We start from the raw sequence: 26,468 nt of genomic DNA, 5'->3' as shown, positions 1-26,468 counted from the left end.
TTAGATACATCAACGGAGGACATGAGCAAGCAATTCTCAAGTGCTAAATACAAGCTATCAATAGCTATGTGGAAAAAATACTAAGATTTCATTCAACAAACATCAAATTGACAAAATGAAAAAAGGAGAAAATATCAATACAGGCACCTTCTGAACTTTTGGCATAGCTATGAACTGGGTCAAATATTTAGGAAGATTTGTACCCAAAACTTATGAAACTACATCTTTTTATTTAGGGATATATCCAAATGAGGTTGGAGCAGAAGCTAACAATACATATAATAATATCTATTTATTTGTTCAGTTGCTTTAGACATATCCAACTTTTGTGACATTGCATGGGATTTTCTTGATAAAGATACTAGAGTGGTTTGTTACTTCCTTCTTCAGTTCATTTTACAACGGAGAAAACGGAGGCAAATAGGGTTAAATGACTTATCCAAGGTCACACAGATAATAATAGTAAGGATCTGAATCCAGATTTGAACTTTCAATGATATGAGTCACATTCTAAGCCCAGCATTCTGTGTACCACCTAAATGTCCTAAGAATATTTATAGTAGCACATTTGGTTGTAGCAAATAACTGGAAACAAAACTAGACTCTTTCTACTGGGATTTGAACAAACTGTGGTATATAAATGCAATAGAATTTTCTCTTGCCATCATAAATGAAGAATTGGACAAATACAGAGAAATATAGAATGACTCATGAAATGATGCTGAATAAAATGAGCAAAACCTGAACAATAACTTATATGATGGCCACAATAATGAAATGGGAAACAATTCTGAAAGACTTCAGAACTTTGATTAACTCAAAAACTAATTAATATTTCAAAAGACTAATAATGAAATATAACTTCCAACTCTTGGTAAAGACATAATGGACTATAAGTAAGAACGTGGCATGTATTCTTATTATTTAATCTTATTTTACTTAAGAATACATATTTGTGTTAAAGGAGGGCTTCTACTTGGGATGATGGAAGGTGGATTAGAGAACAATGATAGGTATGGAACTAAAAAGAATTTCAAGGAAGAAATCTTAACTATCAACAACCATATGAAAATATCTTCACTCATTTATAATTAGAAAAATGCATATTAAAGCAAGTCTGAAGTACTATATCATATTCACCAGATTAACAAAGTTGACAAAAATGGACAATGATAGGCACTTTAATAAGCTGTTGGTGGAGCTTTCTAGAAAGAATTTGGAACCATACCACAAGAATCACCAAATTATTGTTGCCTTTTGATCTAGCTGTACTACTATTAGCGTTACAACTCAAAAAGAAATGAAAAAGGCCCATATGTATTAAAATATTAATAACAGAATAAATCATATAGTTTGGAGCATGACCAATGAGGGAATTTGTTTTGCTTGACTGCATATTTGTTAAAATGGTTTTTTCTTTCTTTCTTTCTGTTTTTCTTTTTTTTTTCTTTCTTTCTTTCTTTCTTTCTTTCTTTCTTTCTTTCTTTCTTTCTTTCTTTCTTTCTTTCTTTCTTTCTTTCTTTCTTATGAGGAGAGGTGATAAAATGAGAAAATAAATGCTTACAATAAATATTTGTTAAATGAAATAAAAGAAACAATTTTAAGAAGTCTTATAGAGGGAAGAGAGAAGAGATGGAAAGGGGATAAAATAAAGCATCATTGCTACTAGTTATACATATATCCATATATATATGTGTGTGTGTGTGTGTGTGTGTGTGTATGTATATGCATTAAAAAAAAATCTGAAATAGTATATGTAAAAAAAAATCATAGTTTTTCATATAGCTGTCTTTTCTATTCTTTATGTTTTATGGTGTTTGTGATTGCTGGTGATCATTTAATTCACAAGAAAAAAAATAGGCTATTAGAAAATATTCTGCTCAGGACTTCCTGACATAGTACAGTAATCTGAATTGTGCATATAGGGCAGTCTCTCTCAGTGGATGTCCTCAGGAGCTGAGCAATTAACACAAGATGAGAAGGTTAAACTCTAATAGAAGAGAAAGGATGAGGTCTCGAGCCTGTTTTGTTATAAATTGGAATATAGAAGATAGGTGGAAAGTTGAGTGTCACTCATGAGGATATTAAGGCCTTATTTGTCTTTCAAATCCCAACTCCTTGAGTTTAAGCATTGGAGTGTTAGAAAAAAGTAGTACTTTTCCATAGGTGTCCTTATTTGAGAATATTAGTGTTTGTGTATGAATTATACAGTAATAGAACTCCCTTCTTCAAAATCATTTTGTATTTATACTACATTTATTTTAAAATGTCAATGGTGCACCCTTAAATTTAGCTTAAAATGTACCTGAAATTAGGCATCAGCATATGAAAAACTCATTGTTGAAGTAAGGAAGTAACATTTGCATAGCCTTCCTTACCTTTTGAAAGACCTGATATTTATCTTATCTCACTTGATTCCTATATCATTGCTGTGGGATAGATAGATTAAGAACTAATTTCCTTGTTTTATGGTTAGGGAAACTAAAATTTATATAGAGGTTAAATGGTAACAATAGAATTGAAACTAGAATCCAAGTTTTCCTTATGTAGGTCAGAAGTATCATTAGAAAATAAAATTACTTTGTTAAAGTTGATAACTTTGGTGGGTGTATAAGGAGAGGAAACAATGTATAAATAATGAGAAACACATTGGGTGGAACCCATGTAATGACGTTACAACAAGACTTGGAAGAGAAGCTCAGGGGATAGGCATCATGGATGGGCAGAGAATTTGTATTATAGAATGGAATGTCCACATTGGTGAGATCATTGATCTATTACTGATCAATCGATATTTGAATATTGAATATTAGCAATAAATGCTTTCCTAATTAGAAATAATTGTGAAATAAACACAAATATTATAATATAGATAAGGTGAACATGCTAGTTCAAGTCAGATGCCTAAAATAAAATTCATTTAAATAATAAAAAAAAAAATTAAGAAGAGAAGAGAAATAATATCTCTTATTTATTTATATTTGGCCATTAATAAAATATTAAACTACTGAAGGAAATTATGCTATTTTAAATTTTCCAAGTAAACACTAATAAAAAAAGTGAGAGGAAGTATCTTATTAGGTCTACTTAGGAGGAGTAGGATAGAGACAGGGAAAGGTAGCCCATAGAAAGTAAGATTTAGATTGAATCTTTAAGGAAACCAGGAGACAGAGGTGAGAAGAGAGATCATACAAAAGCTTAAAGATTAAAATAAACATTAGTTATAATTATTATAGTATTACTATTATTAATTTCCTAAGTCTTCAACTAATTTTAATAGTATTTTTGAAAGCATAGGATATATAGTATAATTAAAACCCAATGGTTCATATTGATAGAACTTTTCTTTCCAGACAGTAAGAGCAATCAAGATTTTCTGAATGATTCTAATGTCCTTTTGAGGTAGATGGTGAGCATTATTATAGCTAGGGAAATGAAAATTGGAGTGCATAAGTAATTGGCCTTTCAAGTAAAAAGTCAGTGGTGAGATAAAAATAGAACTTCAGTGCCCTCTTCCCAGTTCCCTCTAATCTTCTACTTCTAAGTAAAAGGCAGGGTTTATAAAAGTTGGACTTCTGAGTTGAAATGGAATCTATTGGAAACAATAGATAAATATCTAAAAGTATAGTTGTGAACATTTAAATATGAATATGTGCCCCTTTGAATGAACTGAGTTTTCCTATGTTCTCAGTGTTTCACAAACATCCTAAAGCTATTTGCTTCCTGATAGAAATCTTCATACATCTCAGCTCATCATTGTAAAATGTCTGAGACTCATTAGAGCATACCATGTACATTCCACTTATCAAGTGAATGAAGGAATGAGGGGAATGGTGAGCAAACACTGTATAACAAACATGTGTGGCAGGCAGCTCTGCACAGACTGATTAAATTACAGTGGGAAGAGACTGTGAACTCAGTCCAAAAAAAATGTTTCAACCTCTATCTCTGCTCTATCAATGTAGAAAAGAATGTTTTGGAATATTGTGCCCTTAAATTAAGTTGTTAGAATTCGGCTTTGTTTAATTGGATATAAAGAAAAGTCATGGCTCACAAGGAAGGAAGTGACAGGAGAAGAAAAATTTTAAAAGAATACTCCTGAATTCAATAAGTTTTAAATTAGTTTTTATTATCAGACTGACTTAGATCAGGTCTGAGAAATTTCTTAGTAGCTCAAATATATATCTCTTGAGAAAGAAATACTTGGAGTACTCTTTCAAGCAAAAATCTGTTTGTCATATTTCACTATTTAGGGTACTTCTAACCAAATTTTGTATAATCAAAACAATAGGAATGTAGTTTAGCTAGATAGTTATCTAATCAATTCATGTTAATGAAGTAATCTGAAGGGTCTACGTATAATTATCATGAGTGCCTCAATCTTCTCCCTTCTTCCCTCCCTCAAAAAATTTTTTTGAAGAGGACTTGGGCAATTTTGTTTCAAGATACAAATGATATTATATTTATTATTTGATTAATGAACTTAAAAAAATTTCTCAAAGTAAAAAGAAAAAAAAAAATAACCTTCTACCAGAAAGCTCAAAATGTGCTGCTGATATATTATCTAATTAATTATTACAAGAAGGGTATGAGTACAGTGGGAAGTGTTGACGAAAAAACAACATATTAATGTTGTATTCTCTGTTTTAGGCACAAATCTGCCAGAAACAAAATCATGTTTAATATTGTTCCAAATCCAAACAGATTTAGTCTAAAGAGAGAAATGTTCAAATTGATGCTGTTGTCCTGTGCTTGGACATTTCCTTGTCCTAAAACCAATTGAGGTAATTTTTATTGAAATATTGCTAAAGAAAAATCACAATCTTAAACTTGTGTTTTTGAATTAGCATTATAACTTATTTTTTTCCTATATCACTCTCCTTAAGGACTGAATAGGATCTCCCTCCATGTGGTCAATTTGAGCATCACCTTTCTGAATGGAGAAAAGTGGGCTATAGTATCATCTCTGCAAAGGATTGTAAAAGAGATGGTCCCTGGGTAGGTCAATATCTTAATCCTTTGAGGTGATTGGGAAGACAGTATTCTTAAAAAATATTAAAAAAAAAAAAAAAAGATAAGTTCTTTGTTCAAAGTTTAGTGTCCAACATTAATAGATTTCCTTAAGAAAGATCTTTTGTCCTCTACCAATTGCCTTTCTTTCTTTCTTTTTCTTTTTCTTTCTTTCTTTTCTTTTCTTTTCTTTTTTTTTTTTTTTTTTTTTTTTTTGCTGAGGCAATTGGAATTAAGTGACTTGCTCAGGGTCATACAGCTAGGAAGTGGTAAGTGTCTGAGATCACATTTAAACTCAGGTTCTCCTGACTTCAGAGCTGGTGCTCTATCCACTGTGCCACCTAGCTGCCCCCAATTATCTTACTTTCAAAACAAAAATGAAATCAGAATAGGATTTTAGACCAAAAATTATTATTTCTTAATATTTTCAGTTGAGGTGAAGTTTTAAATATGTTAATAGAAAAGTATTGAATCTTATCCTTTGATTGATTAATAATATAGTTCACTTAAAATTAAAGAAAATTCTTTGCATATTTACACAAAGATTAAAATATCTGCCTCTCATTTTACTCTTATCATTGCTGTGTCCCATACATGAAAGAAGCAACAACATTCATACTACTGTAACACAGTAATTGGCCATACTCTTTCAAGTATCCTTTTTTCTAACTATTATGCAGTCCAAAAAAGGCTATTAGTATTAATCAGTTCATGAGGAGGTCAGAATGAAAAATATGGGTGTGACTGAGGTAATGTTTTTCTTTTTCTCTTCTAAGAGTTGAAATGTATATGTATGTCATGACAGAAAGTCCAATAATTCCAAGTAGATATAATCCATTGATCAAATATTTACAATAAAGCAAATTCATTGTCTTCATCTTTTAAATAATAATTGTGTATCTTCTATCTTTGGGATTTTGGTTGAAAACATTGTTTTTCATTTAAGGCTCTCTATAATCCATTAGCATCCCACTATTCCAATTTCATCTCATGCCTTTACAGCATTCTGTATTTTTTCTCTTATAGCCTACTCATGATTCCTATTTTCCTGCTTATATTTTCTGCCTTTGTTCATACTGTTCCTTTAAAAAACAAATCTCCCTCTCTTCTATAATTACTGAATTTCTATTTATTTCACATTTATTTTCTATTTATTTCACAAAACCTAATTCATATGTGACTTGACCTAAGAATTCTACTGTCATCCTCTAACAGTCATTAATAGCTTCTGTTTTGTCCATTTTCACTATTCCTCTAGACATAAAGAACTTTGCTTACATTTCTTTTATGCACTTCTCTTTTATTATTTTGTGCTTGGATTCTTCTATGATCTTAATGATTTGGATGTTCTTTCCATAGGTGTTGATTACAATTTATCTGTAATTTATTAATCTGTTCAGTTTCATGTCCATGTACTTCTCCATATGGGATATTTCCAATTCACTGAAGTCTTTATTCTAAGTCTTTGGACATCCTGTTGGTACTAATTTGGTACTTAGGCTAGCCATATGCCATCCCATGTCTTGGCTCATCTCCTCTGAACATATATTTCTTGGATAATATCTTTTACAATTTGAGCACAAAAAGTATTGTTGGCAATAGATTGCACTTTTTTCAACACATCATTCCTCACTCTATTGTTCTTTAGATTACATATTCCAGGATTCTTAGGCATATAGCATCATTGAAAGAAAATCAATGCTCAACAATTGGAAATGGCTGAATAAATTATAGTATATTAAAGTGTTGGAATATTTTTTTCTATTAAAAATGATGAACAAGCTGATTTTAGAAAGGCCTGGATTTATAGGCTGATGCTGAGCAAAACAAGCAGAACCAGGAAAACATCGTACACAGCAATACCAAGATTGTGTGATGATCAACTAAGACAGACTTGGCTCTTCTAAGCAGTTCAGTGATGCAAGGCAATCACAATAAAATTTGGTTGGTAAACTCCAACTGTATCCAGAGAAAGAACTATGGAGACTGAAGGTAAATCAACACATGCTGTGTTCACTTTTTTCTGCAGTTTCTTTCTTTCTTTCTTTCTTTTTTTTTTTTTTCTTTCGTGGTGTTTCCCTTTTGTTCTGATTTTTCTCTCAACATAATTCATAAGGAAATATGTAAAAAAAAAAAAAAAAAAGAATGTGCATGTATAACAAAAAAATGATTTTTACATGTAAATGGGAAAAATAAAGATAAAGACAGAAAGAAAATTAGTGTTAAAAATATGGTAATTTTGTGCTATTGAGCTAGGTCCAAATGAATTAGATTTCACCTCCAAGATTCTATCCACACAACAAACTATCTTGTCTAAATTCAAGTAAAAATTAAAATTTTGGATTAAGTTGAATATCTTTCTCAAAAGTAGTTTGACTAACTTAACTAGTGATATTTAAAATATATAACATAAATGATTCAATAGTGTAATTTTAAATATAAAATTTAAATATTTTCTAATTGAATCAATAAACATTGTAGAGTTTTTTCTCTTTAAGAGTGTAAACCAGGACATCTGGTGGGATACAAATGTGTTTCAGCAAATAATACCAAAAGACTGTGAATGTAAATTTTAAATGAAAACAGGTAATCCAACAAAAATGGATGTTTTTAACTAGAGAAAGTGAGTTGTATCTTGGGATGCCACATAGCAAGTATTGAGGTACCCCAGGGAGAGGCTGGTAAGAGGGTTTATAGAGGCTGCTAAAGCTGAGAAAATGACTAGGCCATAGGTGGGAGGTTAAGCATCTCACAGTTTCACCAGGTAAATTGTTTTACCTAACTGGCAAAAGGCCAAAAAGAAAGCTTAGTTATCTCTGGAAGGGAGAATTTGGGAGATATCTTGTTAGCCCCAGGTAAGTCATTGACCTGAATTGAAGACTTAGGAAGCTTCTGTCACTTCCTAGTTTACTGGGTTTGTCAGGACTTATGAACCTTTTCCCAATGTGGTATATACTATATATTTATACTATATAAAGATACCTTGTAGTTATCTATATATTAGACTTCATTGTTTTTCTGAACTAGAATAACCATATTGATAACTATCATTTTTAATCTGTTTTCTGAAATTCTTTTTTCATGATATAGTATCATATAACTAAGTAATTCAGAACAGATAATGAATTAACTTTTTTTAGTTTATCTCCATATAACTTGTTTTAGAGAAATGAGCCTTTTTGGGAAATACTTTAATGTGAAGTCCACAAGGATAAAAATTTCAGATGGGTAAGGTTGGAAAAATGACTTGATAATAAATTGAGTTGGGACTCATTATTTCAAATTCAGAGCACGACATTGTGATCCCTTCCTGGGATGCTGCTGCCCTACCTAGAATCTGCTTGTTTACAAAGAGCTTTATTGTGAGAAGTTGTTTTCTAGAGCCCTGGTACACTTTGGAAGGCAAAGGAAACATGTTATGGTATCTTCAAACTTTGTATGTTTCAAATTGAACAGTTGGGCATTTTTAATTTTTCACTTAGAGCTTTGACGTTTTCTTTAGGAACAGAACAATTTCCTCCTCTAAAGCAGTCAGTATATAATTAAAACCATACCATTCTACTTTAATAATATTTCCAGCTTTATTTTATTATTAGATCCTTAAGGACTAGCTGAACAAAAGCATTTTTAATGTATTCGTCATCCTTTCAAAGCAACTGTCAGCTATCAGTTATATCCCAGTCTATTTCTCTTTTTGTGCAGAACCTTCCCTGTTTGAATCCATTATCAGCAGCTCTGCCATCACCTTATGCACTACAGTATCTCTATAGTAGCGAGGATGATTCCCTGGAGTTTGATAAAAATGAGATTGTCCCAGAGTTTATTTGGTCCTAATGTTATTCTCTATATATTTTATCTAGCCTAAGAAGCATGTATTATAAATCTCATGATTCTTCCCAGAACGACTTTTTTTTGAATCTCTAAAGCTTTGTTTATACCTACAAATGATTTAAAAAAAAAAAAGAATGTATGCTTTTAAACTTCTAAAATTAATGTTTTCAGATTAGTGGGAAACATCTCCTTCCTTCCCATTAAATTTTAAGATTCCATTCCAATTTTCCTTCTCTGAAATGGTACAAAAATTTAAACTTAATTATTCTCATAGATAATTTCACGATACTTCTACCTAAGCTTTAGAGAAAGATATTATTATATATAAAGAAAACAATTCTTAAATTTCTCTCAATGATGATAGGAAAAAAGAATTGATAAAAGTTTACCAAAATCACCAATAAAACAATAAAAAGTTGAGTGTAGCTTTATGGAGAATGTAAATAACAATTACAGTACACAATATAACTTGGGAAATAAGATATCACACTTGAAAAATTACCTGTCTATACCAAGCAGTTTGTAAGAATTCTATTTAAAATGTATTCGGGGACACAGAAATTTAAAGGATTTTAGGTACAAATGAATATTAGAAAAAAAGTAAGCCATCTATATGAATTAAGACATTGATTATAGTAGTCAGGGAAGTATGCATGAAAGAGGAACAATTTGGTTTGGGTCCTGATGAGTAAGATAGGCTTTAACTGGGGAAAAAGAGGAAGTTGGAGTTTCCAAAAAGATGAGAAAGGTATTAGAAAAAATACAAAGATGAGGTTGTACAAAAATTGCGCAAGACACTATAGAGATCAACAAGGATAGTGTATAGAGTTTGTGTTTGGGAGAAGTGGGGTTAAGTTGCTACAACTTAACTTACAGGTTGAATAGGGACAGATGGTAGGATATAAGTTTCAAATATCAGACAAAGGAGTTTAGACTATTGAAGATTTTTAGGCAAGAGAGTAACACAAAGAATGTGGTGATTTAGGAAAATTAATGGGTAACAGCTTGAACAAAGGAATGACAGGAGAACTTAGAATCAGGGAAACTAATTAAAACAGAATTGTATCATAGTTTTTAGAAGTCATTTAGTCCAACTTCTTCATTTACAGTCTTAAAAACAGGGCCAGAGAGGTAAGTGTCCTCCTCAAGGGTCACTTAGGAAACATGTTTTGGCATGAAGTGATATGGGTCTGATCAATAGATACAAAAGTAAAGAAAAGGGGTGGAAGGAAGAGACAGTATAAAATTAATATAATATGGGCTCAACTAGGTGGCACAGTGGATAGAGCATCAGACCTGAAGTCAGGAGGACATGAATTCAAATCTGGTCTCAAACACAACACTTCCTAGCTGTGTGACCCTGGGCAAATCACTTAACCCCAATTGCTTCAGCAAAAAAAAGCAAAAAAAAAAAATTAATATAATATGTTGACTGTATAACTATGAGAACATTAGGAAAATGGTGATTAATATGGATGGAGATTTGGAGATTAGTATCACATATTGTTTAAGCATAGGAGGTTGGGGTTTTTCAGAATCACAATTGTTTTCTTGAGAGAATAAGATGTCTGAAAGGTAAAAGAACATTGCTTGAACAGTATTAATTGAGTCATAGGTATTATTGGACTAGATGACCCTGAATTTAGTTATCTGAAAAGTTACAAACATGGGAAGGGCACAGGTTTGTTTTTTTTTTTTTTCTTCTCAAATTCTGACCTAATCTGGAACCTAAAGCCTTGCTTGTTTGCCATTTAAAAAAAATGTTAATGTAGAATTAATTTAATTTAAATTAATTTAAAACCTAATTCTGACCACTTTCTTCTAGTATCAGATCTAGCAAAGTCTTGAGGCACGATGAAGGATTCTATGGTAAATTTTTTGCCACTATTTACTTTAGTACATATCATTTGCTACCTATGGCATCAAGTACCAATCATTATTACATAGAATAGCTGTGGCTAGATTGCTGGGAGATTCTTTAAATAGTGAATCAGAACCAGCAAGAAGTCATATTAAATTGTGGATTTCTTTATATGAAGACCAGAAATCTTTGCATAATGTGGGGATCAAGAGTTGGATTTTTTTTTCCACTTCTTTAGAAAGAGATTAGTTGGAGAAAAGTAACAACAAAGGATATTTCCTCTAGAAATTCTGCATAGTTACCTGGAATTTGGGGAATTTACTTAGTCTATGTTATAAAGGATGGCCAACTTAACAGAAAAGGATTGATTGATGATTTCCTCTATTACTTATAAATGACAGGAATCTTACACAATGTATATTGCAATCCTCACATTGCATAGAACAGAAAACTTACGTCTTGTACATGGAAATGACTTGCATATGGTCATCTAGCTAGGGAAATGTTATGATTAAATAAAATTCCATCTATTTTCCTTTCTGCACCATCCTCCCCCTCATTAATTTAACCATGACATTATATGAATTTGATTTCAATGAGAAGCATATTACATAATTTATGGGTACATTTTCACATTCAAATATAAACTTGATCTCTTTCAGAATGCTATAAAAACAGAATGGAGTTTAGAATTTTACATGAAACAATATTGCTGTATATGCAGCATAAACCTGTATAAATAGCTCTAAAATTCTATGAATCTATGAAATAAACATTAAAACAGTGTCTTGAGAATACGATTTGTGTCCAAAGACAGTGATGTTTTTTGGAGGGGAAAAAAGAATAGTCATTGTATATATTTAATTAATTGGGATGATTTTACCTGAAGTCAAAGGTCAAAATATCATTTTTGAGTTTTATTTCTTCTCATTGATTCCAAGCCAATTACTGGTGCTTCTGATAATGATTACATTAATCATATGGCATTATCATTTATATAGTTTAAAAACTAAAAACCTAAGTATATTATTCATAATGATACCAGCTATGGTTTGTCTCCACAAGCAAGCCATATAAATTTAACATTAATATATTTATTTTAATTTTTTACTGTAGTAATGGTAACTAAAACTTTATCATTTTGAAGTCTGTTTGCTTTTAGAGAGTGTGAGAAGAAATGTGTATCAAACATTGGGTGATGAAAAAAAATTTCTATTATTAAACACTCAGACTTCTTAAGAACAGAAGTTATTCTGCTAGACAGTTATTGTAGCTTATGTGGCCCAAATCTTTATATACATTTGATTATCATCTGAGGATGGGTGTGGTCTGGTTTCCTGTGGGAGAACTGTGAGTGCCAATTAGTAAGAATGTCTATTTTCATTTATACAAACACTATATATAGGTTTGTATTTCAGCAATGTGTTAATTGACATGACATAATATGTTTCTAACTCACATTATTGCAGCCTTTGTGTGTGTGTGTGTGTGTGTGTGTGTGTGTGTAACTTTTTTCCACTATGCATCACATCAAGTGTTGACTTGTGCAGTGGTAACAGAATTTCTTGCAGTACTTTAGGAAGCAACAGAATGAATATAATAAAGAAAGTGGCTCTGAGATATAAAGTGCTGAACCAGCACCCATCAATTAGTATGGGAAGTTTGCTTGATTTACATCCCTTCTTCAAAAGGACAAAATAGATATCATTATATTGGATTTGCTTTACTGGGAGTTTGTCATAGAGTCCTTGTATTTGACAGTGTAAACACATTTTACAGGGAAATACTGAATCATACACAGTGATCAATAAAATATTCCCTTGCTCTTTTGTATGTTAATTCATATTGTTCTGACATATTATAGGTATGTTGTGCCCAGGAAAAAAAGCTTGTCTGTTCAATTGAATGTCTTGCTTTAATTTTAAGGCTAAAACAACATTTTGTTGTTTGTTGATAGGTGTCTATCATCAAAGGCAATGCATTAGATATTAATTTTAGATAATATCCATTCAATACCCATTTTACTACTTGTAATGCTATGAAAATGGCATTTTCTCATTACTTCTACTTTTTAAACAGTAAAATAAATATTTGAAATAAAGATTCACAATTAGTTTTCATTTTAGCTGCATAGACTAGTTCAGAAAAATATACTTTAAAAAAACCCCTTTGAAAGTCACTAGTTCTGGACTAGTTTTTCATCATTCTTCTTGATATTTGAAATATCTCATGTGATTTATTTATTAATGTAAGAAAAATAAGGAAAATGAAATTCCATCCCTAGCAAATTTATAATTATTAATACCAATATTGTTTTGATGATATGTGGCTAAAAACCATGGAACACTATTTTTCTAAAGAACTGAAACTGGGAATAACTTAAATAGTAATGGAAGGATGTTTCTGAATAAAGTACAAAACATTATAAACAATTATCAATCAATCACTCAAAACCATGTTCATTAAGCATTTACTATACATTGAGAATTGTGTTAAACACTGAAGAAACAAAGTGTTTTTAGGGGAAAATATAGTCTCAGTCCTCAAAAAGTTCCCTTTCTAACAGAGAAGAAAATATGTAAATAACTAAATACAAATAGGATAAAAACAGAGAGCTATAATTACATGTGCTTGGCCTAAAAGAGAAACAGAAACAGACACACAGAAACAGAGAGACAGAGACAGAGACAGATAGAGACAGAGACAAAACAGAGAGCTATAATTACATGTGCTTGGCCTAAAAGAGAAACAGAAACACACACACAAAAACAGAGAGACAGAGACAGAGAGAGACAGAGACAGAGACAGAAACAGAGAGACAGAGGGATAAAGGAACAGAGAGACAGACACATGCACAGAGACACACATACAGACAGAGACAGAGACAAAGAGACAGAGGACATATACATGTAGAAAAATGGAGATAGAGTGAGAGAGAGAAACAGGGAGAGAGAGACAGAGACAGAGACACACAGAGAGACAGAGAGACAGAGACACAGAGACAGAGACAGAGTGCTAAAGAGACACAGAGACACAGAGAAGCAGACAGACAGACAGAGACAGAGATAGCAAGGGCAGTCTGATGTATAAGATGGGAGTTATGGAATTGGCTAAATATATAATACGTGTATGTGTGTGTGTGTGTGTGTGTGTGTGTGTGTGTGTGTGTGTGTTTGTGTGTGTGAGTATTTGTCTTGTTACCTGTTAAGGAGAAAGGGGATTTCTTCATGTAAAATAGAAGATGGATTGGAGAAGTTGTTTGAGTGGTATGAGGTGAGAATGAGGTAAAAGGGAACTCTTAGGAAATGACTTCAATCTTCTTAGTGAAATATTAGACAAATTTCTCTACTGAAGAGACAAAAGAAGGAATGGAATGAAAGGCTTCAGGGGAGATGAAAAAGTTTGGAATAGCTGCTATGGTGAGCAGAATAGCAAACTAATTAAGGAGGTATTAAAATTGTACTTTGCTATAATGGGTCTAGTGGAAGTTATTATAAATATGTAGTGGATTCAATCAGCCCAGCTCCATTAAACAGCATAAGAAATAGCAAAGAAGTTACCCTATGGGAATAATAGGGTATGTATTTGGCAAAGCATGGTCGGAGATAAGACAAGGAGAGCAAGAGATTCAAGAGTAGAGTATAATATAGGGTTGAATTAAAGCACCAATGGATCAAATATGAAATCCAGGAGATTGTTGTAAGTTTAGAATTGAAGGTTTGGGAAAGAATTGAAGAATGGACTGAAGGGAGGTCATAGTAATTGGGTTAAGGAGAAAGGATGGAATGATGAATGAGTATGATCAAATAAAGAAATTTTCAAATTCTTGAATTTCATTTGATTCTGGTAAAATTATGGGTAATATATTAAGATCAAAGTTATAACCAGAATTGAGAGGATGGAGGAATTATATAGGGGAAGAATATCATCAGAAAAATCTACAGCCAAAAAAAACATGATGGGTTAATTATATGAGAAATAATAAATGGGGGAACAGCTTGCCTGTTTCATTGATATCACATAGAATAATATAAAGATAACAGAAAAAGGCTGATCATTTTGGGTGTTTTTGTCAAATTTTATGGAAGGACACATAAGATTTTGATCTGCATCTTTGGAGAAAATGAACACATAGAAGAACTTATAAATCCATTGAAATCTTAGAATATTATTTTAGCTATGAATTTATTAGAAAAAAGAATAAAGGAACCTCATGAAAAGTGCAAAGAGGAATGAATGTAAAGCTTCTGTGGAGAGAGTTTGATGCATGAGCCATTAAGTGATTATCTCCTAAAAAAGAGCTAACAAAATCAATCATCAAGTATTTATTAAATACTTACTATGTGCCAGTCATTAAGTAGTAGGAATGTAAAGAGAAAACAAAGTTCCTGCTCTCAAGGAGCTTACATTCTAATAGAGAAGAAAACATATATATATGTATGTATATATATATGCACACATTTATGCATATATATGTCTATAAAAGATATATAGAATATAGTTATAAGGTACCTTTAGATGAAAAGGAGCTAGCAGCTATGTAGATTAAAAACAATTGCCTGCAGAATGTGATATTTGAATTGAAATTGAAATTTAAAAAAGGATAAGGATTCTAAAAGCAGAGTTGAAGTGGGACTTTATTCTAGGCATGATATTGCCAGTGAAAGGCACAGAGATTTGAGATGGAAAAGAAGAGTAAATTGGTATAATTGAACCATACAATGCCTAGAAGTGAAAAATGTCTAAGAAGACCAAAAAGACAAAGGGGATCAGATTCTGAAGAGTTTTGTATCTCCCCCCTAAAAATATAGATAATCTTAGTGAGTGATAGGCCTCCTAGTCTTAAAAGGGAACCATTAGAGATTTTTATATGAGGATAGGAGAAATGTATGAAAAATTATTTTCACAGATATGTGGAAGATGAATTGGATTAAGGAGAAATTTGAATAGTGAGAACAATTTGGAAGTATTCCAATAGTCTAGGTGAATGGTGACTATGAAAATGGAGAAAAAGAGAAGTATATTAAAGATGTTGTGAGATGTAAACAATGAAATTTGGCAGCTGATTATGTATGTGGGAGGTGAATGATAGTATCTGAGAAAGACATTGAGGTTGCCAACCTGCAGTGCCCTTGACGGTAATAGGGAAGTTTGGAAGAGAGGTGGGGAAAGATAATGAGTTCTGTTTTGGATATGTTTTGAGTTTGATATGCTTAATGGGGGGAAAAACTATTGAAGAGTTTGAAATACTGAAAAGTAATTGGTGAAATTGAAAAATAATTAGTTTAGTTTGAAGAAATAATGTTTGTACATTTAAAAGAAATATGAGGGTTCCTTTATATTGTCTAAACCTTTTTCTAAAAATGATAGAGCTCTTGGTTTTCAGCTCTGGGGGATTAGGGTTACCCCTCCTTAAGGGGAGAAGACATGTGCATGACAAACTTTCAGGCAATGGAGCAGGTGTTCAATGCACCTGCAAGCTCGATTAGAGAAATGATTACTTTGGGCCCTAGCTGAGAGATTCATTTTGGTGGCATTTGTTTATATTATGTTGGATTGTGGCTAACACTGAAAGAAATAAAGGCTTTATTAACGTGTTGTGCATAGAAGCGATAAAATGGGCTAAAAGGAAAAAAAAAAAATAGCAATTAAAGGGAAAGATTTTACTAGCTAAGTTATTAGCATGCAAGAATGACTCAGAAAGCAGTTTGTACATAAAACTCCATCCTATTACCCTTGTCAAAGAAAGGTATTTTTCTATATTATATTATTGGTAAATCTGCTCTGTCCTCATGATATTCCTTCACTGGCAGCATAAGTGATGTGATTCTATGGTGAGCAGGTTGAAGTTGACCTTGGCTGTACTTTCCTGCACATATTGCTCTCTGTTGAGGTCTTTGTGCCTCATATGGCTTTCACTGGGTGACCATCTGTGGCCATTCTGCAGCATATCAGTATTCATAGGGTGACCTCAGATGTTACTCCAGAGAACTGGCAGTTATTAGTCCTATGTACTTTTGTATATAAATGTGAATAATTGTCTAAAAGTGGGGTCACTTCAGAGTTATCTAAGCCAGTTGTGCCAAAATCAAATAAAAAAGACCCTTATAGGCTGCATATTGGCTTCAAAAACCACAACTTAACATTATCTATGTTGTGCTGTACTTTAACTTATTTTCTTAAATATTTCCTAAATTATATTTAATATAGTTCAGGCCACATTCCAGAATTTTGGAGGCTTATGGACTGCAAGGTAGGAATTTGACACTTTTGGGCTAAGCTTTCTCAAAAGTTTGTTAAACACAAGAGCCCAATAAAATGATGTGCATATGCAAAATAAATGGTACAATATTATACTATAGCTGATAAACATTTATAAACTCTTGCCACATGCCAGACACTGTGCTAAGCATTAGGGATACAAATTAGGTGTCTTTACTGGGTATGTATCCCAAAGGGATCATAAAGAAGGGAAAGGGACCCACATGTACAAATATGTGGCAGCCCTTTTTTTTAGTGGCAAGAAACTGGAAACTGAGTGGATGCCCATTAGTTGAAGAATGGCTCAATAAGTTACAGTATATGAATGTTATGGAATGTTATTGTTCTGTAAGAAATGATCAGTAGGATGATTTCAGAGAGACTTGGAGAGACTTACATGAATTGATGTTAAGTGAAGTGAGTAGAACCAGGAGATCGTTGTACATGGCAACAGCAAGATTATATGATGATTAACTCTGATGGATGTGACTTTTCAGCAGTGAGTTGATTCAGGCCAATTCCAATGATCTTGTGATGAAGAAAGCCATCTACATCCATTGAGAGTATTGTGGAAACTGAGCATAGATAATGACATAATATTTTCATTCCTTTGTTGTTGTTTGCTTGCATTTTGTTTTTATTTCTCATTTTTTTCCTATTTTGATGTGATTTTTCTTGTGCAGCATGATAATTGTGGAAATAATATAAAAAGAATTGTACATATTTGACATATATTGGATTACTTGCTGTCAAGGGGAAAGGTTGGGGAGAAGGGAGGGGAAAATTTGGAACACAAGGTTTTGCAAGGGTTAATGATGAAAATTATCTATGCATATGTTTTGAAAATAAAAAAAAACTTTAATAAAAAAGAAAATCAAGGGAATTAATGAAAGAAAAATACAAGGAATAGTGGCCTAGCAGTAGCAAATCTAAAACTATATTGTAAAACAGCAGTCATCAAAACCATTTTGGTACCAGTCTAAGAAATAGAGTGGTGTATCAGTGGAATAGATTATAAATACATGACACAATAATCAAGGCCAATGGTAATCTAGTATTTGATAATCCCCCAAACTCCAGCTTCTGGATAAGAACTCACTATTTGACAAAAAATTGCTGGGAAAACTGGAAAATAATGTCAGAAATTCGGTATAGACCTATGTCTCACACTCCATAACAAAATAAGGTCAAAATGGGTATATGATTTGGGCAAAAAGGATAATAATCATAAACAAATTAGGAGAGCAAGGGCTATTTTATCTATCAAATCTTTGGAGAAGGGAAGAATTTATGATAAAAAAGAACTAGTAAGCATTATGAAAGGCAATATGGACAATTTTTATTATATTAAATTTAAAAGCTTTTGTACAAACAAAATAAACAGTGCCATTACAGTGTCTGTATCCCAAGGAAATCATGAAAGGAAAAGACCCACCTGTGCAAAAATGTTTGTAGCAACTTTTTTTTTTTTTTTTTTTTTGTGGTAGCAAAGAATTGGAAAATGAGTAGATGCCCATCAACTGGGGAATAGCTGAACAAGTTGTGGTATATAAAGGTAATTGAATATTATTATTCTATAAAAAATGCTGAACAAGCTGATTTTAGAAAGACTTGGAAAGATTTATATGAACTGATACTGAGCAAAACAAGCAGAATCAGGAATACATTGTACACAATAACAGCAAGAATGTGTAATGAACAAATATGAAAGACTTGATTCTTCTCAATGGTTCAGTGATTCAAGAAAATCCCTATAGACTTTTGATATAATACTGTCTGCATCCAGAAAAAGAGCTATAGAAATTGAATGTAAATCAATGCCTGCTGTGGTCACATCTTTTTTCTGTTTTTTTTTTTCTCTCACATGGTTTTTCCCTTTTATTCTGATTTTTCTCTCCCAATATGATTCATAAATTAATGTGTATTAAAAAGAAATTAGTTAATTAAAAGAAAAGGAAAAGAAAGATAGTTCTTGCTATCAAGGAGCTTTCAATCACATGAGAAAAGACAATGCACAAAAAGAAGATAAAAGTGGGGTAGGGAGTGGCAGAAACTACTGGCATGGAGGCATGCTGAAAATGATAGAATTGAAAGCCAGAAGAGTAGCTAGTGGCAAATAAAGAGAAAGGTGATATTTTTTAGCATTATTTTATTTTTCCAAATACATACAAAGATAATTTTCAACATTCACCATTGCAAAATCTTATTTTCCAAATTTTTCTTCCTCTTCCCCCCTTTGCAATAAGCAATCTGATATAAGTTAAACAATAGCAATTTTTATAAACATATTTCTATATGCATCATGCTGTGAAAAATCAGATCAAAAGGGGGAAAAAACACAAGAAAAACAAACAAACAAACAAACAAATGAACAACAAAAGGTTAAAATATCATGCTTTGTTCCACATTCAGTCTCTATAGTTCTCTCTCTGGATATGGATAGCCCTTTCCATCACAAGTCTGTCAGAGGATAGTTGGTATTTTGAACCAGCTATCAAGGGTTTTTAGGAAAGGAGTCATTGTTTTTCCTCTACCCCTTCCTTCAGAGTTTGAAGCATATAAAGGTGCTAATAAAGTATGAATGATAAAGCAATATGATACAGAGATGTTAGAAAGGCCATCTCTCACCAATTTTTTTTTATCTTCTCTGCAGTACTGCATTAAATGCTATCATAACAGATCCAATCCTAGTGTTGAAGAACTCACCTCTCTAGATGTTATCTTTTAAAATATATTTGTCATGTAAGTATTCACAAGCTAAGTTTATAATGGCCATTCTTCTCATGAAAGAATCTTCATCACGTCCTATCATCACTTGATTGATAGTGAATGTGCGTTTTTTCTGAGGGCTAGATGGAAATAAAGGCAGGAACAAAAAGGGGGGGGGGGGACCTAGGAGAGGCATTTTTCAAGAAGGATTGGACAACCAGGCAGAGCTTCCTGAGAAATGAAAAGGTGCTAGATTTGGTGATTTGGCGATAAAGAAGTTATAGCAAGAACAAGTTGAATGGTACTGAACAAAAATTTTGTGTCATATGTTAAGGATATTATGACATTATTGTAAAGTGAGAAAGAATAGCATGTATTCATGCTGATGCTCCCTCAAACTTTCTAAAATCTCAATTTCTCAATCTCTTCACATTTTATGATCTATTCCTATATTGTACCTCAGTCACACCCATACTGTCCTACACAGTACTTAAATCTATTTTTTTGTCCTCATCTTGAACATCCAATTTCTCTAGACATCACTATTTTCTCAGGTCATTTGCTTTGCCATGACTTCATTTTCCTACCTTTCCAATTTTTTTTCCCCTATAGTGAAAAGGAAATCAGTTAGTGTTAATAACTTTGATTTATTTTTAGTTTGATTACAGGATTAAACTCTTTTCTTTAGAAAAAGTTATCCTTAAGTTTAGGTTATCTATATATTTATTGAATCCATCTTTGCATTTAGTATAGATAATTTTATTTTGCATCCTTTGATTTATTTGCTTAAAACTTAAATAAAAAATAGAAATAGCAGCAGATGATTTAGAGGAATGAAATAATCCTAGGATTAAATATTTATTTATTTATTTTAAAAGATTAAGTTTTCCTTTCTAGCAGAAAAAGGGGTTGACTGCTCAACTACTCACCAAAGTTCCTCTTTACCTGCACATTTGTTGCTTACAAAAGAAACCAGTTATAAGGCAAGGACTTTTGGGATAAAATGAGAAAAGTTTGGGAGAAGCTAACTAGTCAGGTGATCTGCCTTGTCCAATTGAAATATGTTCAAAACAAGTTTCTGTCATTTAAAAAAATTCCTCTTTTCTATTATAAAAAACCAGGTCTATAAATCATCAGGGGTTTCTGACATCTGAGGAGTTAGTTGACCTCATTTGATATGCAAATCATAGCTTGGCAAATTAAATTATATAGTTTTTAACTTTGTTCTAAGTTTCCTTCTGTTTCAGATAATTAATTTTAGCAATAATTATAATTAATAATAATAAACAATAACATTCATCATCACACATTTCAAATTCCCATCTCTTTAGCCTGTTGTTATTCATCCCTCACTAAATCCCAACTGTGGATTAACTCTGTCTTCTGTATCCTCTGCTACTACTCATATACTTCTGAGAAAGCTGAAGAAAGTAATATAAACAAACTGAATGGTTATATTATACATTTATGTTTTTCAACTTAACAGGCATTTTGCTGAGGCAAGGAAATAATTATTCCTTCCTAATTGATTCACTTCTCATAAAAGCTATTCCATCCTTTGTTTTATCCCCTGAAATTTTCCACATCTCTCAGTTAAGCACCTTGTTTCTTACTTTACTGCCAAAAGTGAGACCATTTTCCATGGTCCCCTGCTTTTTCTTTTCTTTTCATCTCAAATTCCATTGACATAATCCTCCATTCCTCCCCTTTCTGCCAACCTCTGATAATGAGGTAGCACTTCTCCTTTCCAAAGACAATCCCTTTACATGTATCCTTGATCTCATCCCTACCCATCATCTTCAGCAGATTGTGCTCTTAATCAACTCTTCTCTCTCCAACCTTTCCTTATCTACTTACCTAAAGGTAGTAGAAATACCTTTCCTAACTTATTACTACAAACCTGATCAAGTAACCTCAAATTTAAAAACAAACAACAAAGAAAAAATTCTTCACTAGAATTCATTACCATACCCCCAAGCTATTGTCCTACATCTCTTCTTCCTTTTTTTCTTCCAGAATTCTACAAACCCCCCAATCTTTAGTTGTTTCTTCCACATCCTCTTCACTCATTCTTCAGAATTTTACAAAATGGGCTCTGACCTTATTAATTAACTGAAATTGTTTTCTCCAAAGTAATCAATAATCTTTAAATCTTTTGAGCTTTTTAGCACTCCTACTTTTAGATCTCTCTGCTACATTTGATAGTATTGACCAATTACTTATTGTCTAGAGTAATACAACAGTCTTCTAATTAGAATCAAGTTTTTCCTCACTCCAATTTGTCTTCCATATAGTTGCCAAAGTTAATTTCTTCAAGCTTTTGATCATGTCATTGCCCCTTTCACTTGATTCAAGTGGTTCTCTATTGCTTTGAATATAGGGTATAGAGTCCATCCTTATAACTTGACCTCAAATTATATTTCCATGTCATTGTATATTACCCTTTCCCCCATACTCTATGGATACTCTATGGTCAAACAAACTGTGCTTTCCCTTTTCTTTACATATCTCTTTTCATTTTATCATTTTGTACCACTGCACTGGTCAACTTCTATTCCTGCTTTTTACTTCCTTGTCACCTTTTTCATATACAATTCCTCTTTTACCTTAATAGGAAATTCAAGTTCCATCTTCTTCATGAAACCTTTCCTGATACCCCCAAATGCTAATGACTCTGATCCCTAATAGTACATTTTACTGTTTAATTACCAAGTATTTAGTTGTATTTTTTTTTGCTTTAAGTTTATTGAATATCTATCTGATTTTTATGTAGATAGATCCAAATTGTTATCACCTCCAATAAAATATAAATCCCTTGAGGTTAGGGATTGTTTAATTTTTTTTGTCTTTGTTTTTCCAACATCTAGTTCACTGTAGCAGCTTCATAAAAGCTTATTGCTGACATATGTTAACCTAAAATTTGGGGGGCCATTGGTCAACCTGAAATCTGAGGGAGGGGGTGGGGAGGAGGGAAAAATTGGAACAAAAGGTTTGGCAATTGTCAATGCTATAAAATTATCCATGCATATATCTGGTAAATAAAAAGCCATTGTAAAAAAACATTGGGGGCTAATATAAAGATACAAAAAAAAAAAAGTAATTACTTGCCTGCTATTATTCTGGAGTGAAGGGAGACTAACATGAAAGGAATAAATATGGACTGAGAGATGAATTCAGTGTCACTAAAGGAACATTTTCTAAGCATTCACACACAAAATATCCCTGTCCTCAGGAAAATTACATTGTAAAAAAGGAATGCTCTAAATATTTATATTGTATCAGAAAATTTTTAGGGGTAGGAATGGGCAGATTGTAGTAGGGAGGTTCCAATATGTGCATAGACACATAAATGATAATTTGAGGAGGGAAGGAACATGAAAAATTGAAGGAATCAGGCAAGCTTTTATGGAAGAAGTGAAATCTGAACCAAGATTTGGAGAATGAAGTTTTATGAGGTTGGGGGTGGGGTGAATATGAGGAAGGAGTGAATTCAAGGAATTTACTTTTACAAATTCATCAAAGTATGAGATGGAATACTAAGTTTGGGGAATAGTGAGTCAAATGCTTTGGGTGGAACATAGTGCCCATGAAGAGGGGTGGAGATAAAGCTCAAGGAGGTTGATTGTTGATGTCACAAAATTCCAGATTAGTATTTTATACTAGTGACAGGGAACCATGGAAGGATTCTGAGCTGGGGAGATTTGTAGGGCAATTGTTTTGGCCAGCTAGGTGGAAGATAGATTGAAGAGGGGAGAAATTGAAATCAGAAATTGATTGGAAGACTATTAATAACATTTAAAGTAAAAAGCAATGAGGACCCAAACTAAGGTGGTACCTTGTGAGGGGAGAGAAAAGGATCATGTGAGAGATATTGAGGAGGTTTAATCAATAACACTTGGCAACCTGTGAATATAGGAGAATAATAGTGCTTTTGATAGAAATGTTGAAGTTTTTAATGGAGGCAAATTTAGGAAGAAAGATAGTGAGTTCCTTTTAAATAAAATATTGAGTTTGAGATGCTAATGAAATATCTAGAGAGGTGTCCAGGTACTAATTCGAGATATGAATATGGAGTTCAGGAGAGAGATTTGAATGGGATTTGGATATGGTGAAGTTAGCATATAGGATATATGAGTGCTTGAGTTAAAAGAAGAATCATGTTAGAAAGTTTCCTCATGGAAGCCTAGAAAAATTAAACTGAGAATGAGTTGATAGTCAGAGGATTCAATGAGTGTATATAAGAGAGAGAGTGATTGATTGAGTCAGTTTTGAATGTCAAGACAAGTGAAGAACTAATGAGCCTATGCTGTATAATAAGCCTTAATCTGAGAGACAGTCCAGCGGCAAGGTTATGACCTAGATCCTATTCCCTAAACACCTCTTCCTTTAACACACAAATATACCATCATGGATGAAAGGTTATCATATTTTTGTCTTGAATGCTCTATCTGAATCTAGTGTTTTGACCATCTCTTAGGGGAATAGAGAGCCTGGTGTGGGGGTGTGATATACAGTGTGATTTAGGTGTTTCAAATGACATTTTTATGACATTGTCTGCTTCAGAATTTTGCCAACATGGGTTCTGCATTTGCCTATAACCATACTGAATTGTGTGTTCACTTAGGAAATGATGACAGAATCTTGACTAAAACAAGTACTGAACTTAGAAAACACTTTGGGAGAGAGGAGCTTTCCATAAATAGCTATGCCTCTTTGTAACTATGACTCTTGTATGACAGTGGAATTTCACATGAGAGGATTCCTGTTCAGAGTTACTTGGACTCAATATATTTGTTTCTTTTTTATATCTTGAAAAATTTTATAAAATAGGAGTGAGGCCATTATATACCTGGGGCCTCTAAATTGGCTATACCATACTCCCTACAGGAATGATATGGTAATTTGTCATCTTTACAATCGGCTACACATTACTAGTTGATTCTTCAATTGCTTCACAATTTTATTTATAACTAGCCTTGACTATGTGTATTGAGATGACAAAATTATTGTTGGATCAGATCACAGAAATACTTTACCACCTAAAGGGCAGGTACAGTCCAAGTTAACTAGAAACAGCCTCATGTAGGGTCTTATATAGTAACCCCTCTCTTTTTTCTTTCTACTCATTACCTCTGGTCTGGAACTGCCTGCTTGGGTCTGTTCTCCCAAAATGTATCAGTCAATTCTCAAAGAACTATGGTCCACTACTGCCTTCTGGGGCCACTCTTTGCATCCAGTGCAGTGATTGATGATCTGGGCTGCCGCAGTAGGCAAAGCCCACTGTACCCTGTAGTTTCTATTTGTAGCTTAGTAGAATTGGCAGCAGTCAGGGCCTGGCAGCCACCTCTGACACACTCTTTGCAGAAACACATACTGTTTTTGCAGCTGGCACCTATTCTCTCTACATCCCAATTAAAACAGTATTACCGAGTTTTGTGATGGTCACACACTTCATCATGTTAGGGGGAACGGGCACAGTGGGTTCTACATGATGTGGGTGTCCTCTCTCTCATTTCTGAATTTATCACTGCTCAGGAAGCTTGTTGGCCTCCCTGAGCACTTACTGTTTACCGTGCCCACCAGTCACGTTTGGAGCTGCTGCCAGGAGGTAGATTATGTAGGAGCTACAGGGTGAAGAGAATCAGCCTGCTGTAAAAACACACATTTTTGCTGCAGTTCTACTACTTTAGTTGTCACTATTATGATCATCTCTGCTCCTTCCTCCCCCTTCTTAGGGTCTGTATGCCTCAGCAAACCATTCCCACTCCTGGATGCACATGGCTGCCTTACTATAATTTGATGGAACTGTTGGGTGCATTTCATACTACCTGGGTAATGGAGAGTTTTGACTCCTGCATAGCTTTTTCCACTATGAGAAGGGGAGGGATCTAAGAACACAGTATGATGTTTTAAAAATGAAAAATTTCTCTTTCTGCTATACCCTTAAATTTTCTCTCTACTTCAAGGATAAAAATTGGAGCAGAAAAAAATCCATTTTGAGTATGTCCATCTTTAGGTAAGTTGTATTTAGAATTTAGATAACTAATAACAAGATACTATTAAATGATGATTAAATAAGATATCTAAAATGAACAAGATGTTCTTTTAAGCATCCTGCCAAATAAAAGAGATCAAGATATGCCACTGATATTCCATTCACCTTCAGCATCATTCTTATCTGTGGTATATATGTACCCTGCTTAGAATTATCTGGCAAAGAAAAGTTCCTGGCTGTGGGATCTGGGAGAGTAGCCAGACTACAAACAGCAGAAATTAAACAAGGGTACTCACTGGGTATTATAAACACAGAAAAGAAGTATAATAATAATAATCTAAGGGTCCAAATGGACCACAAGCTGGATATGAGTCAACAATGGTTTTTCTTCTTGAAAGAAAAAAAAAAAGCACATATACATAGGAGGGATAATTGGGAGAACAAACAAATGGATCACAAAAAATAAAATAAATTTAAAAATTAAGCAATTTAAAAAACTGGCATAATGGAATGTGTAAAAAGGGAGAAATTTTAAAAAGTGACGAAATGTTCTTCCTGAGTCCTTGTTTAAATGTTCTAAGAGCTTCAAAAGAAGATAAATAATTTGGAGAAAAGAACCACAAAAATAAACCCTATCTGGTAAGATTAAATGAATTAGGATTATTTAAGTGTTAGGAACAGTAGCAAAAGGCTGATTTATTAATTGACTTGTAGGATTATTTAGGTGTTCAGAGCAGTAGCAAAAAAGCTGATTTTTTTCTTCAAAGATGTAAGGGATTATTATATTGATGAAATAGACCA

This window comes from Sminthopsis crassicaudata, chromosome 1, assembly GCF_048593235.1.
Source record: "Sminthopsis crassicaudata isolate SCR6 chromosome 1, ASM4859323v1, whole genome shotgun sequence".
Classification (NCBI taxonomy): domain Eukaryota; kingdom Metazoa; phylum Chordata; class Mammalia; order Dasyuromorphia; family Dasyuridae; genus Sminthopsis; species Sminthopsis crassicaudata.
Note: the sequence above shows the minus strand (reverse complement) of the source record.